This window comes from Camellia sinensis, chromosome 5, assembly GCF_055761805.1.
Source record: "Camellia sinensis isolate YWXY chromosome 5, ASM5576180v1, whole genome shotgun sequence".
In the NCBI taxonomy this organism is placed as follows: Eukaryota; Viridiplantae; Streptophyta; class Magnoliopsida; order Ericales; family Theaceae; genus Camellia; species Camellia sinensis.
Window position 1 is genome coordinate 71384607 of NC_138965.1, and position 14052 is coordinate 71398658.

Below are 14052 nucleotides of genomic sequence, written 5' to 3' on the forward strand. Positions count from 1 at the left end.
TAACATAATAAATCACCCTGAGCATAGGTGTAGATATATATATATATATGTGCATGTGCAGAGTCAATCAATATCTCAAAACGTATTTCACAAATTTCCCAAACGGGGCATATCCTCCAATGAATACAGTCTCGATCATGTGGGTCTAACCAATCTAGATACACATGCAGCAGATATGAAATATATGCCGATCCGAATCAAATAATATCCCAAGCGAAGATGTACAAACGTACTAATTCAGAATCAATGAACACATAAGCATTCATTTGTAAACAGTATAGATACCTGGGATAATGGTTACAACATTCTGAGTGCTTTCTGGGATGAGTGTGATTACTCCATCCTGAGTAGCAATTCCTACCACTGGTACGGATTTAGCCAAGGCAGAGGATTCATTCACATTTCGTTCAATCCGGGGACAGTTCCTTGCCGTATGGTCCATTTTACCATATCTATAACGAGCCCCAGAAGTCTGATAACAAACTCTTCGGTGTTTCTCACACTGGTGGTGGCAAAGGTTCTTGCCGTAGTGGCAACTGACGCTGTTGTCTCAAGATCTCTGCCAATTCTTGTACTACCTTTTCCGAACTATCAAGTCGGGCTGTGGAAGAACCTTCCAACCCGTATGCCCTTAATTTGCCCATACTCTACACAAATTCTTATCAAACTTTACCAAATACTGGGATGCCCAATACGAAATTAAACACAAAATCACATGAGTACATTCGCACATAGGCACATTGTTATATTCTCCTTTCACATATTGTACGCAATTAATCACTTACGTAACAGATAATTGCATATTTATCAAATATCGCATTCTGAACATTTACTAAGTAATTATACGCTCGAATCATGTTCATATTCCACATAGACACCCATTGGCAGAATCGGATGCACATAAACAACCTTTCGTGATTCATATATTCATGTATGTGCCTTATATCAAAACAAACTTGTTGTACACATTAGTATAACAATTCATATCTCATATTCCAATCATGTGTGGTACTTCCTTTAGCATAACATAACATATTGGTCAAGCATAACAAGTTCCATAATGGAACCTCCGGTACTGAGTAACAGATCTCATACATAGGCCACGGTATTGTTTCCCCCGGGCGAGGGCCTCATGACCATAAGCCACAGTATTATGTCCCCTAGGCGAGGGCCTCCGCTAAGGATACCACAATTATGTTCAAAGAGAATTTGAGCAACCACGTATACCAAACATAGCATCTCAGAGAACTTGTCATTTCATATCATCAGGAAATAATTGAGGCTAAACACAACCTTATAGAGTTCTTATTCACTATCTGATTAAACTTGCATTATACTCTATACAAAAGATTCACAAGTATGCATATACAAAGGAGTACATATATTTAGATAATTGCAATGCGAGTAGTTCACAAACTTATATTGCATAATTACTCAAATCGAAACACTTAAGCATATTCTTGATGCTTTCAAGGTTCATATCAAAATAGTTAAGCATTATTATCAATGCTTCCAATTTCATGTTAATGCATCCTAGATCTCATCTATACGCTTATTGCTCTTTTTGGACAAGTGTGTGAGTTATTAACTCATGCTCTGATACCACTCTGTCACGACCCGAACCCGCCCCTATGGGTTAAGGACATGACCGGCCAGTAATCCTGTGATTACCTACGGCCTCAGACCGATACAGACGTAACTTGTCAGAGTAAAGGGGCCAAACGGAAGTAAAAATTTAAAAACTTTGTCCATAGAGCCGTGCTTATATGCACATCAAACAAACCATGCTCAGATACGTTAATAACCCACGTCAAAAATACAGTTTCACAAAATTAATTACAGACAGGATCATCTAAACTGAGTCAACCCATATCACAACTACATACCGATATACACAAGATCCTTGCCAACAAGACAAAATGGAAATACATAATAGAATGGCAAGGTTGAGTCTCGTGCGTGAGACACAAGGCTGACTCTCCAAACTCACGTTATTCCTGGCAGACTTCACTGGGGCTGGGTTTGGACTTCTCTTGGCTCACCTACAAAGACATGAATGAGCGTGAGCGATAGCCCAGTGAATAATATCAAATATGACAGTTACATCACAATATATAGAACAACATGCTCCAAACGGCCTTGGGCCCAATTCCTACTTCTAATTAGCAAATATATATGACTATACGAAATGCAAATCAAGTAACTGTAGTTCCAACATTCTGGCCTTTGGTCCATTTGGGTTTCCATTCATGGCAAAACGGCCTTCGGCCCATTCACTTATGTCGAAACGGCCTCCGGCCCATTCATTTATATCAGGACGACCTTTGGTCCATTCATTTACATCAGGACGACCTTTGGTCCATTCATTTACATCAGGACGACCTTTGGTCCATTCATTTATATCAGGATGACCTTTGGTCCATTCATTCATTTCAAAACAACCTTTGGTCCATTCATTCATTTCAAAACAACCTTTGGTCCATTCATTCACATCAAAACGACCTTTGGTCCATTCATTCATTCATATCAGACTTACGTCCACAATCCCAATTAGCAATTCATAAAGCTTAAAAGGGGGTAAACAATTGGACATTCGCAAGTATTCAAATATTGATATTACTCACAGTGATCGGCTTGTGGATTCGCCCTGAAGCTTGACCCTACACATTCCATGCACACAAAAGGGTCATTAACAATTCAATCCGTCCCTTAATTCACATATTCCTCTTTAGGCTTTATTCTTATCTCATTAACTCATTTATAATGTTTAACATACGCCTAAGAGTGATTACAAGTGAAAGAGAACGGAAAACGAAACTCAGAACGCATGAACAAAATTCCAGAAATTAGGGTCCCCGCTCGAGCGTCAATTTACCTGCTCGAGCGGACCCTCAAGGCCTGCAAAAGTACTGGTTGCATGAAAAATACGCTCGAGCATTAAATAGGGTGCTCGAGCAGAAGGCCTGTCAAAATAGCTCCCACGCTCGAGCATCGACTTCCACGCTCGAGCGGGAACCATGTCTGCAGAAAATGCTGGGAGCTCGATTTCTTCGCTCAAGCGTCACTTAACCCGCTCGAGCGAACATCAAAAATCTGGGTTTTCCAGATTGAGTTCTTAAGCTTCATCTCGACATTCAAAGGCTCTAAATGCATGATTTCGGCCCAAATTTCACATAATCATATACTAACATGGTACAAACATAGAATTACAACATATTGAAGCTCAATTTCATAATTTATTTACATGCATGGTTCATTTTCCACCAACTCATTACCAATGTAACCATTTCATGCATTCAAAGCTCATATCTTCTCAATTTGTACATGCATGTGATGGATTAGCCACATTCTCAACTTAGATAACACAAATGGTGATCAAGACATGAGTTTCCTTTAATATTTCACATGGGTTATACACATTTGTGCTCAAACATGCAAATTTCAAAGTATTTCTTACATGCATGCACATATTAAGCTTCAATTCAACAAACACAACTCAACTTCATTACAATCTTGTTCTTGATCACCAAGATAGCTTGGACATGCACAAAATTACAATTATAATCCAAGAATCACTCACCTAGGAGCTTGATCCTCACAATCTATGATCAAATCTTGAATTAGACTTCCAATCTCAAAGTTTCAAGACCAAAGTTGCATAATCCCTCTTTCTCCCTCCCTATAGTCGGCTCTCCCTCTCAAATTGAGTTCAAGAATCAGTCAAAATAAGCTAAGGGAGAGAAATAAGGTGTAGTGCTCAAATATATTAAGTCCCACTAAGTCAATATAATAATATAAAATAATAGGTACTTAATTTATCATTTCAATCAGTTTAAATTGACCAGAATCAATTTTCAATTAAATTTCACCGTAGGCTCTAAAAATTATGCCAACCACAATGGCGTAATTGATTTCGGGTTCTGTGGCCGATAAGGCCCTCAATTAAATTTCCAAAGCTGATTATTCAAACAGATATTCCTACGGTGAACAGATAGAACTTCAAATCACATATTTTCACATAGTGGAACACAAAATCATATCAAAATACATAATCACATCATGTTAAGGGCCAATTAACATATTACGGAATAGGGGTATTACAGTTGTGGTGCAAAAGTGAAGAACAACACACTTTTTAGGCACCAAATATAGAGATATAGAGGAAGATATATGCTTATGCCTTAGGAAAATTTTAGAACCTCGAGAATGGAGAAGGAGGCTCTCTCTTATAGAAAAGAAAAGAAGTTAAAGCTTCTTAGAGAAGCTAAAACTTGTATGCAATCCCTCCATACACATGTGTGAAGGATACAGTCTGTGCCCTCCAGCTGGCACAACTGGCATCCACACAGTCTACCAAAATAGGGGAAAGCTGCCGACTACTTTAAGTGGTCGGCCAGCCACTTGCAGTGGTCGGCCGACCACCACAAGTGGCCTCCCAAGAAATAAAGTGGTCAGCAGGGGAAAATGGTAGTCTCCACACTGAAAGCAAGCTAATGGTGTGGTGGGAGACCAGAAAAGATGTCCCAAAGACCAAGAAAACTAGTTTCCCGACCAGAAAACTGGCTGGCGAGAAGAAAAGTGGTCTCCAAGGGAAAAAACTGGTCCCCCACCCTCGTACCACCTTCCAAACAAGGAATACAAGATTTGTACCAAAAACGAACCAAAACGGATGCAAGACGAGAGTTCGGGAGGCAAAGTGTGTAGCCGGGAGCCTCGAAAATTAGCTATCGAGCACCAAAAGTGGTACACGACCACAAAAGTGGTCTCCTGGACCAAAGTGTCCCTCTAGGGAGAGGAAGTAAGGTGTGGTTCAAAAACCAAGACAAACAGAGAACGTTAAGCGGTCCCGAGGCAAGGCGCACGGCCGAAGGCTCCAAAAATAGGAAACTAGTTCTCTAAACGGGAAAAGTGGCCTACGACCACGAAAAGTAGTCTACAAACACAAAGAGATGATCTACAAGACCTCTCCCTCCCTCCGAGAAGGGAAACAAGGCTTGGTCCTCAAACTGAGCCGAAGCACAAAGAGTTCGGAGACCCGGAGGCAAGGCTCTCAGCCAAAACTCCGAAGCTCGAAACGAGCACAACACGCACTATCACCGAGCGCTCAATCGATGATGTCTGAGTCTTAAGGGCGGTCAAAAATGGGGTGTCTATGACTGATTGCATCCTGTTTTGGGCATCACTGATTGCTTACTTAGTGATGAAAGTTGTGCATTGCAAATGTTCGATTTCTTCGGCGAGGAGAGCTTCAAATCCTAACCTTACACCCTATTTTGGGCAAAAATTATTTTTGACCAAAAAGATTTTAGGCCTTAAAACCCTCTCTTTCAAAACATTTTTGAAAATGTTTCTGCAATGTTCCGAGGCTCGCATTTCGTTAAATGTTGTGATTTTCGGTAAACCGATCAAGGACAAAGTGGAAATGAATGAAAGAGATGTGAACTCTTTGAAAAATTGTTCAAAACATCTTGTTTAGAGGTTTGGATTTGAAGAAAATTGGAGGAGAGGGAAGAAACCTAGTTGGAGGAGAAGTTGGGCATGAACCGTTAAGAGAGAGTCGAGCAGCCCTCACTAAATCAGGCCTATCCTTTTTTACACTTGGATTTTAGCTATGAGGCCACCACCATTGGAAATTGGACTTCTAGGGATTCATTTTGCACTCAAGAATCTCCTAAAGACAAGTCCGGATGAGAGAGATATGGCTGGTTGAAGTTACGCATCAATCCGATTGAGCTAGAAATGAGCAGTCTTCACTAAAATGAGCATATCTTTTTGCACACTTGGAATTTTTATGTGAGGTTCCACCATTGGAAAGAAGACTTCTGGAACTTCAATCTAGGCACAAGAATGACCTGCAAAGGAGTCCAGATGAAGGAGATATGCCCATTTGAAGTTTGACATGGAGAACAGGTTTTTGCTGTCGACCACTGGTGATGGTTGTCAGCCGCCGGTGATGACCGGTCGGCCACTAGTGCAAGGAAAGCTTAGATTTTGCAAATATTTACCTCCAGCTGTCTCTCACAAGCTCCAACTGTCTGTTTTGTTGATATTTTTGACCAAGGCTCTAATATTTCTATATGTAGAGGCCATTATCTATTGTTTTCAAGGTTAAAGAAATTTTGGGAGCCTTTCTCTATAAAATCCTCTCTCTCTACAATTCTCTCTCTCTTGCCCTTTTGTGCATACAAGTAGAGATACACTTTTCCTTTGCCTATACATCCTTGACCAAAGTTGCTTATCTTTGGGCTGAGATTCCTTGGGACCTTCTTTGAGCTTTAGAAGGTGATTTTAGCTTGATTTGGTGCCTCAATTGTGCCTAAAGTGTGCTTGGCTTCAAAGGTATAAAACTTACCCTATTTAAGCCTGTTTTGCATAACTTGTTTTGCCGTCTTTTTGCACTGTTTTTGGCTTAGTTTTCAACTACAAAAACATCTGTTTTTATGACCTAAAAATGGTGATTTGAGGTTACTTTGTGTAAAAGGGTAGTCCACCCTTCCTGTCCCTTCGTTTGTTAAGCTTTTGTGCCATTTCTTATCACTTTTAAACCAACTTTTTTGGGCCTTTTAACCACTGAAATTCAGAGGTATTTCAATGGTAAGAACTTTGTTTTGAAGTCCAAAATTGGAGGGGTTAGCCTCCTCTCTTTGTGTCATGTTTGCATGCTTTTTCTAGCTTAACTTAGCTTATGTCCAGCATGTTTTTGCCTCTAAAATAACCTGTTTTGGCTCTGTTTTGGGCTGTTTAGTTCAGTTGAGGCTTGTTTTGTATAGTTGTAGTGCAACCCTATGCATTAGCTTAATGTTTTGGCTTTTTGCATCTTGAGTCCAGCATGTTTTCCAACTGATTTTGGGCTATAAAAACTCAGTGTTTTTGGGCTAAAGCTTGGGTCCTAAGGCCATTAAAGGTTGAGGGGTTGATAGCCCTTCTTTGTACCTTTTAGAGGCCTTTGCCCTTGTGTTTCCCACCATTTTGCTATCTTTTTCCAAGCTTTTAAACACTTTTTTTCAAAGCTATTTCAGTGGATAAAAACATGTTTTGAAGTTCAAAAATGGAGGAGGTAACCTCCCCTCCTTGTATCTTTTTACTAGTCTAGCATGCTTCATGTTTTAGGCTATTATTCTAGTTTGTGTTAGCTTAATTTTAGATGTTTTAAGCCATATTTTGGATTGTTTTACCTCTGTTTTGGGCTGGTTGTTGCTTTTGAGCCATGTATGGCATAGTTGTAGTGTTAATTCCTTCACTAGCTTAGTGTTTTTGGACCTTGACCATCATTTGTGTGCCTTGGATGCATGTTTTTAATGCTTTTTCATGCCTTATTCCAACACCTACATATCTGCAACCTAACTCAATTCTTCACTTTTTCATTTGCTTTGAGGGTTGTTTAGCCTTAGGGTTGTATTTAAGCTTGAGATTGAGGTTTGTGCTTAATGGTTTTAATCCTCTTTTGAGGGTTTCTACTAATCAAAGGCATGACCTCTCTCTTGCTTTAAACTATCCCTTGGTTGACACCTCTTCCATTAGAGGGCACTCATTTTGGATTTAATCAATTAAAGAATGGATTGGTAAGGTAAAATGAGTAAATAAAATTGAACAAGTAAACGAGACAAGATAAAGCATCTTTCGTGTTGCATTGCATGTGTTTGGATCGGACGTTAATCCTAACACGAGGGAAATGGGACGCTTCATACTCAAAGTGATGAAACATGTCACTGTCCTTGGTCTCCATTGTCCTCGATCATGCATGATAGGGTGGTGGTCCTTTGAGTCATATTTGTGCACTTATTGAAATTGTACAACTTGGATCTTTGACCGTGATGCATGGAAATGCTTGGTTGATGGTTTAAGGGCCAAGAGTTGCATCCTTTGAGCTTGTGTGATGATAAGGAGGGTAACAGTACACACACTCCTTGAGAATACACTGTTTTGCCTCTGTTTGCTCCCTGTTGCATCAAAAAGAGAATTCCAGGGAAGGGGTGGCCGACCGGCCACCAAAAGCAGCCAACAGCCACCATTGGTAACCAACCAACCATCAATGAAAGTTGCTCTGTGTGCTCCTAAAAGGGGTCAGAGGTGTTCTGGAAATTGGCGAAATCTTCGATGTTCAAACAAGTGCAAATAAAGGTGTCCGATGGCAAGGCGATGGATTTTTTGGAGGAAGCCAACCAAGTATGCATGCATCCCTCGCTTCCCGAGGCCGTTTAATCACCTTGTTTAGTTAGTTAGTGGTAGCTAATTAATTAGTTTAATTGCTTTGTATTTAATTAGTTAAGTGTTTAGTTAATTAATTTGGTTTGTAATATTTAATTAGCTTAGAATAGTTAGTTAAACATTGTGTCGTAATAATTAGCTTAATTAGCATAGCTAGTTAGCTTATTCATTCGGACCCTCCTTTACGAGGGCATAATATTATAATAAGTGTGTGTGTATGTGTGTGCATGTCTTCCAACTCCACGTCTTTCTCCCTTTTACTTAATCGCTTTTGATGGTTAGATTAGGGATCATTTTCAATTAGCATACCTTATGCTCGCATGTTGGCATCCATTCATTTGTCTTGCATGTACTGAGGCTCGACACATCATTCAAACAGCATTGTTATTTCATATACTTCTTTGAATACGTGTTTACAAGCATGTCATCAAATTGAATTAAGTCATATGCCATATTAGTAGTCGAGCCTATTAATTTTATATTGCATGTGTTGCATTAGGCATCTTGTATACTTAGGATCATGCATTTTTCTAACTAGTTTTTTTGTTTTGGCTTGGAGTACTCGGTAAGCTTTTTTCGCTTTAACATGCTTGCATGAGTGTGATTGCCGTATTGCCATATTCCGTATGCTTACCATGAGGCTATTTGCTTAAGTGATTAATTGCATGAATGCCTGTGGATGAAGGCTTTGTTGTTTGAATTGGAACGATTCAACAAATATGAGTTTTAAGCCCACTTGAGGTGGCAAATCCGCATCTTTTAAGCCAACTTGAGGGTGACAAATTCAAACCGTTTTCGAAAACAAACATGATTTGAATTGTTCCAATTCTTGCAATCTTAGTCTATACTTGCTTGTGCGCGTCACATAGTAATGTTAGCTAATAATCAGAATAAGAACACATAAGGTTTATAAAAGAACATATCATGATTAGTAGAGGCTGATCTTTGATCGGGCGAGCGGGGGTGCTCAATTCATGACCTTCCCCCCTCATACCCAAATTCCCGAGCCGAGGCAACTTTGGTGATGACAGACACGTGGCCTTCGGCACGAGTCAAGGTTTCCTAAGTTTCTCCAAAATAAAATATTTAGGTGGCGACTCTGTAATCTGGCAAAGCAGTTCAATTTTGGCATTATTTGATTGAAAATCAATTTTTCAAAAGGTTTGCCGGATTTGGACTCTTTGTTGTTTATCAGTATCACATTGCACTTGTGAGACTAGATTCAAAATCGCAGGAGTCTCAACTGTGAGGCCTTTCTTTTCAAACCCTTTTCCAAAAGGCGGGGGCACGAGAAAAAGGCGAGCCCACAGCTGAAGAGGATGATAATGAGCTCCATCATGGCATGTTCGATATACGCTTCGAACATGGTCATTTTAAAATACCAAAGTTTAAAGTCAATGATAGGACAGAAACATTATTGTGTAACATCATTGCCTACGAGCAACATTCCTCAGACAATGAACCAAAATATTTCGCTGATTATGCATACCTCATGGATAAACTTATCAACTCCAAAAAAGATATGAACCAACTTCATCACCCTGAAGTTCTTGACAACTTGCTTGATGATGACAACGAGCTAGCACTCATGTTCAACAACTTGAGTAAAGGAAAGCTCATTTTGAAGTAGTTCTACTACGCGCTAAACCGTGCAGCAAAGTGAACGCTCATTGCAAGACATGGAGGAAGAAGAGTAGATTCATTGAATCATGATAACTCCACAAATGTATGGGTCACTGTTGCCACTATCGCAGCCGCTTTTCTCCTGCTCCTCACTATCGCAGACTCTCATTTCCCAAATTACTACTATTACTCCATCCCCATCCCATTGCTGATATAATATGATAATGTTTTCTTAGTTCACCACCCTATCATCTACTATTTTATTAATATTCCTACATATATGTCTGTGTTTAATCTGGAGAGTGAATGTATCTTTAAAATAAGTGTTGCTCTATTCACCCATAATCTTAAAAATATTGAATGTGTTAGTTAAACTTGCGAACAATCATCTGAATTGTTTATGTGCTTTCTTATGTGTTTGGTTTTAACTATGGTTTTCCTTTGCTCTAAGGAAAATTATGTAGTGCTCATTAATCGAAGTCCATTTGGTGGTGTGAAGCAAAACATGAATGGTGTCAAGCAAAACTCCAAACCACCAAATAACTTCACCTATTCTAATAGAATTTAAGCTTCCCCAGTGATGCTTTATAGCTGTAATGATAAGAATCTATGTATCTGTAAGGAAATCCAACTGTATGAGTGCATTGTTGCATACTTTTTTTTTTTTGTTAGATGTTGCAAATTTGTGTGCTAAATGTTACATAATCTTTTGATAATGCTACGACAATTTTTGATTTCTGAATTTCTGGCGGTAAAAAAAAACTTCATATTGTAGATCCTGGTTTTTTATGTTTAGGAAGAGCGGTTTGAAAGCTTCTCCTCTAATTTTCTACATATAATTTTGAATTTCTAACACCCACAATGGTCCTCGCTTCTCTCAATCCTCTCCTTTATTGTTGTGGGTGTTCTTCAACTCTAGCTTTTAGAGGTGATTGAAGTTTGAGACAACAACGGTGGAGTTTGAGCAAAGATGACAAGAACAATGGTGACAATGACGGCGGGTTTGGTCTTTAGTTTGATGTAAATCTTATTTTTCCAAATCACATCTTGAGAAAATTGATAGTTTTTCTAGAACCACAACTGTTTTTTTGGCAGCTTTTGTAGTTTATAGTCACTGCAACTCCTTCTTTTTTTTTTTTGGCAACTTTTTTTTTTCCTTTCTATTTTTTGCTTTGTATGATCCTTACATTTCTTTTAATACAAACGCATTTTAGTTTTGTAATAAAATAATTTGTGATACACTATATATTTTTATTGTAGGTGTTACACTTTTTCCATCGAAATGTTACTCAACAATTTGAAATATAATATAATTTATTATTGTTGAGTAACATTTCAATAATAAAAAATAAAAAAAACATAACACTAACCATAAAATACATAGTTGTATCATAAAATAAAGTAACATGCAATATCTTCACTTGAAAACCATAAACTGTCATGACCCTACTAGAGATTGCATAATGTTTACCATAAAAAGATTCAAAACAATTACCAAAATAATATGTAAAAAGATGCATATAGTATACACATTTAAGGGGCATACTATTGAGTTTTCCCTGCATCTAATATATAGAGAACCAGGATGACAACATCGAAACCAAAGTGTTAGAAGCTTATAAATTTGGATATGGAAATACAAACATACTATGGTCGTGTTTGGCAACTTGGTTTTTAGGTTTTTAGGTTTTTTTTTTTTTTGATTTTTTTCAGTACAAGACAAATGTTTTACGAAACCAAAAAAATCAATCTAAACAAAATATCACATCAAACCCCATAATCATTTCACTTTTTCTCTCACAAACATCACATCTAACCACAAAAAAAAAAAAACCCAACTATCTTCCCAAACACAAAAAAAAAATTCTCCAATAATATCCTACAACTAAAAAAACCTACAAAAAAACTCACTTCCCAAACACCCACTATGACTTAAACCATATACTATGAACAAAAGGCCAGGCACTTAAAACATCACTCCTCTGCTGCTGGTGGTTATCAAAGACACTATGCAAAAAGAAAGCAAATATAAACAAGTTCTCAAACATCCAACCCTTGACTCAAAAATTGTGCTCTCATATTATTGGTATACCACAATTCAAGATTTTATTACTAGGTACCGCTTTACTGTATTCCATGTTCTAGCAAGGTGATATAGGCACATACCTCTTCTGCCTTGAAAACCATCAGACAGTGCTGATGTCGACTAGTCTTTTATGCAGCTGAAAAGCGGGGGTGATCCAGCCACCACAACTGCATTGGATGCCCGACCAATTGAAGTAACCTAAGCAAGCTTCACAATGGACACATGAAAGCTTGCCCTCCAATGCACCTTCTTCAACTGGTGCCAAGGGGTAACAAGAATCAAAAGCTAAAATTTCAAATCATCTTCATGCAAATTATAGTGTAAATGTCACAAAAGATACCAATAAAAGGTGGGGACTTTGTCATTTGAGCATATATGGATAACCTTCAGAATGAAAGAAAGACAACTAGGCTTGGACATTTGCAAGTAGGATCAATTGAATGATGACCTATTAGCAACTCCCCAATTAAACCATAAACACTAGGGCCGAACAAAAAAAAACAAAAAAAAAAATAGATGGAACCGAACCGAACCGAACTGAACCAACCGACCACTCGAGAATGACTGAAATTTGGTTTCCGGCCTGTTTTTCAGAAGGTATGATCTGTTTTGGTTTTAAAAAATTTACACCAATACCAACCGAGATATTATATTGAAATACTTTTTATAATCCAATTTTTTTAATGTTACAAAATAAATGATTAATACTATACATTTTACAAAAACATGTTAGAAGGGGAGATGTTCATAGAACATGCCTACAATCTCTGTTCATTTATTCCAAATGTGGGATTTACATTGAAAATCCAACAAAACTATTTGATTGGATGTACCCATCAAATGTGGGCCCAAAGACTTTAATGTTTGGTCACTTTTCATAGCTTATTTATCTCTTTCACCAGCTTTATTCAGCGCTATGCTAAGAAATCAAAAATTCTAGACAAAATAGAAGGGAGTAGGCTGATGTTTTGTACCTGTTGTCATCCAACGTAAAGGTTCAACAAAGATAGATGTGCACTCAACCTCGTCACACTTGTTGAAAGGGTTATCGCCTTTCCTCTTATGCCACCCAAAGGATGTCTCCCCCTCTCCTGGAACATGATCCACAATATTCTCTTGCAATGCAACAACTCTCTGGCATTTCTTGCAACGATATGCACGACTAGAAACTCTTTCGCTATTCCCAGATATATCCACATCGGGGGAGGCCTCTTCTGTTGGCAAGCTAGGATCAACCCCAAATTTAGAAGTATCTATCCCTTCTCTACGATTGTAAGAATCGCCTATCATCATGGGTCAAAATATCTTTTCAGAAAACGGAAAGCCCTATAACAAAGTATTCTTTTGCTTCTCATCATAAATGTTCATAAAACATTAATTAAACATATACAAGTAGACATTTTTCTCTTTTCTTATTTCTTGTTCTCTTTCTTGGTTTGACTGCACAACATTCACTTAACTATGAATGTGCATATAAATTTATAATATACAAGGGGAATTAAATGCTTTAGTTGAGTATTGGGGATCACTAATAAACATAAGTTATATAGCGACCCTAGTTTTGGCACGTCTCTTGTGGTGTTCCAGACTTGGGTTTGTATGGTTTGGATGGTGGTTTATGTCTTGTTTTCCTTGTCTTCCCCTAAATGTGGGTTATTGGGTTGTAGTTGTGCGTTTGGAACAGGTTGGTTGCTTGTTTTTCTAAGCCTTTGTTGCCCAGAATTTGGCTCTTCCGCTCGAGCGAGCTTCACAAATTTTACTCCATGCTCGAGCGGGCATTCAGGAGCTCGAGCGGTGGACTGTGTCTGCAAAAATACTGGGAGAGCGTATTTCATGCTCGAGCACAGGGTTTCACACTCGAATGGGAGTCTTTGTCTTACACTTGAGCGGGGCTTTCTACGCTCGAGCAAACCATGTTATAACAGATCGTGAAAGTGACATTTCAGATCACTTTTCTGCTTTCTCTCTCTCTCTCTCTAAAAGTCTCCAAATTTCCAAATCTTAAGCTTCTCTCTCTAGAAATCACCTTCTCTCTTTGATTTCTCTAAATCCATTGAGTTCTTGACCCTAGTGTCTTTGAGAATAAGGTACAAGGCTTCAAGAGCTTCGTATTGATCTAAGTAAAAGTGGGTTTC

At 38.4% G+C, this 14052-nt stretch overlaps 1 pseudogene; it reads right to left on the reverse strand.

The window, feature by feature from the left end:
- Positions 1–12017: 12017 nt before the first annotated feature.
- Positions 12018–13207, reverse strand: LOC114264254 (putative inactive dual specificity protein phosphatase-like At4g18593 pseudogene; annotated as a pseudogene).
- Positions 13208–14052: the final 845 nt, after the last annotated feature.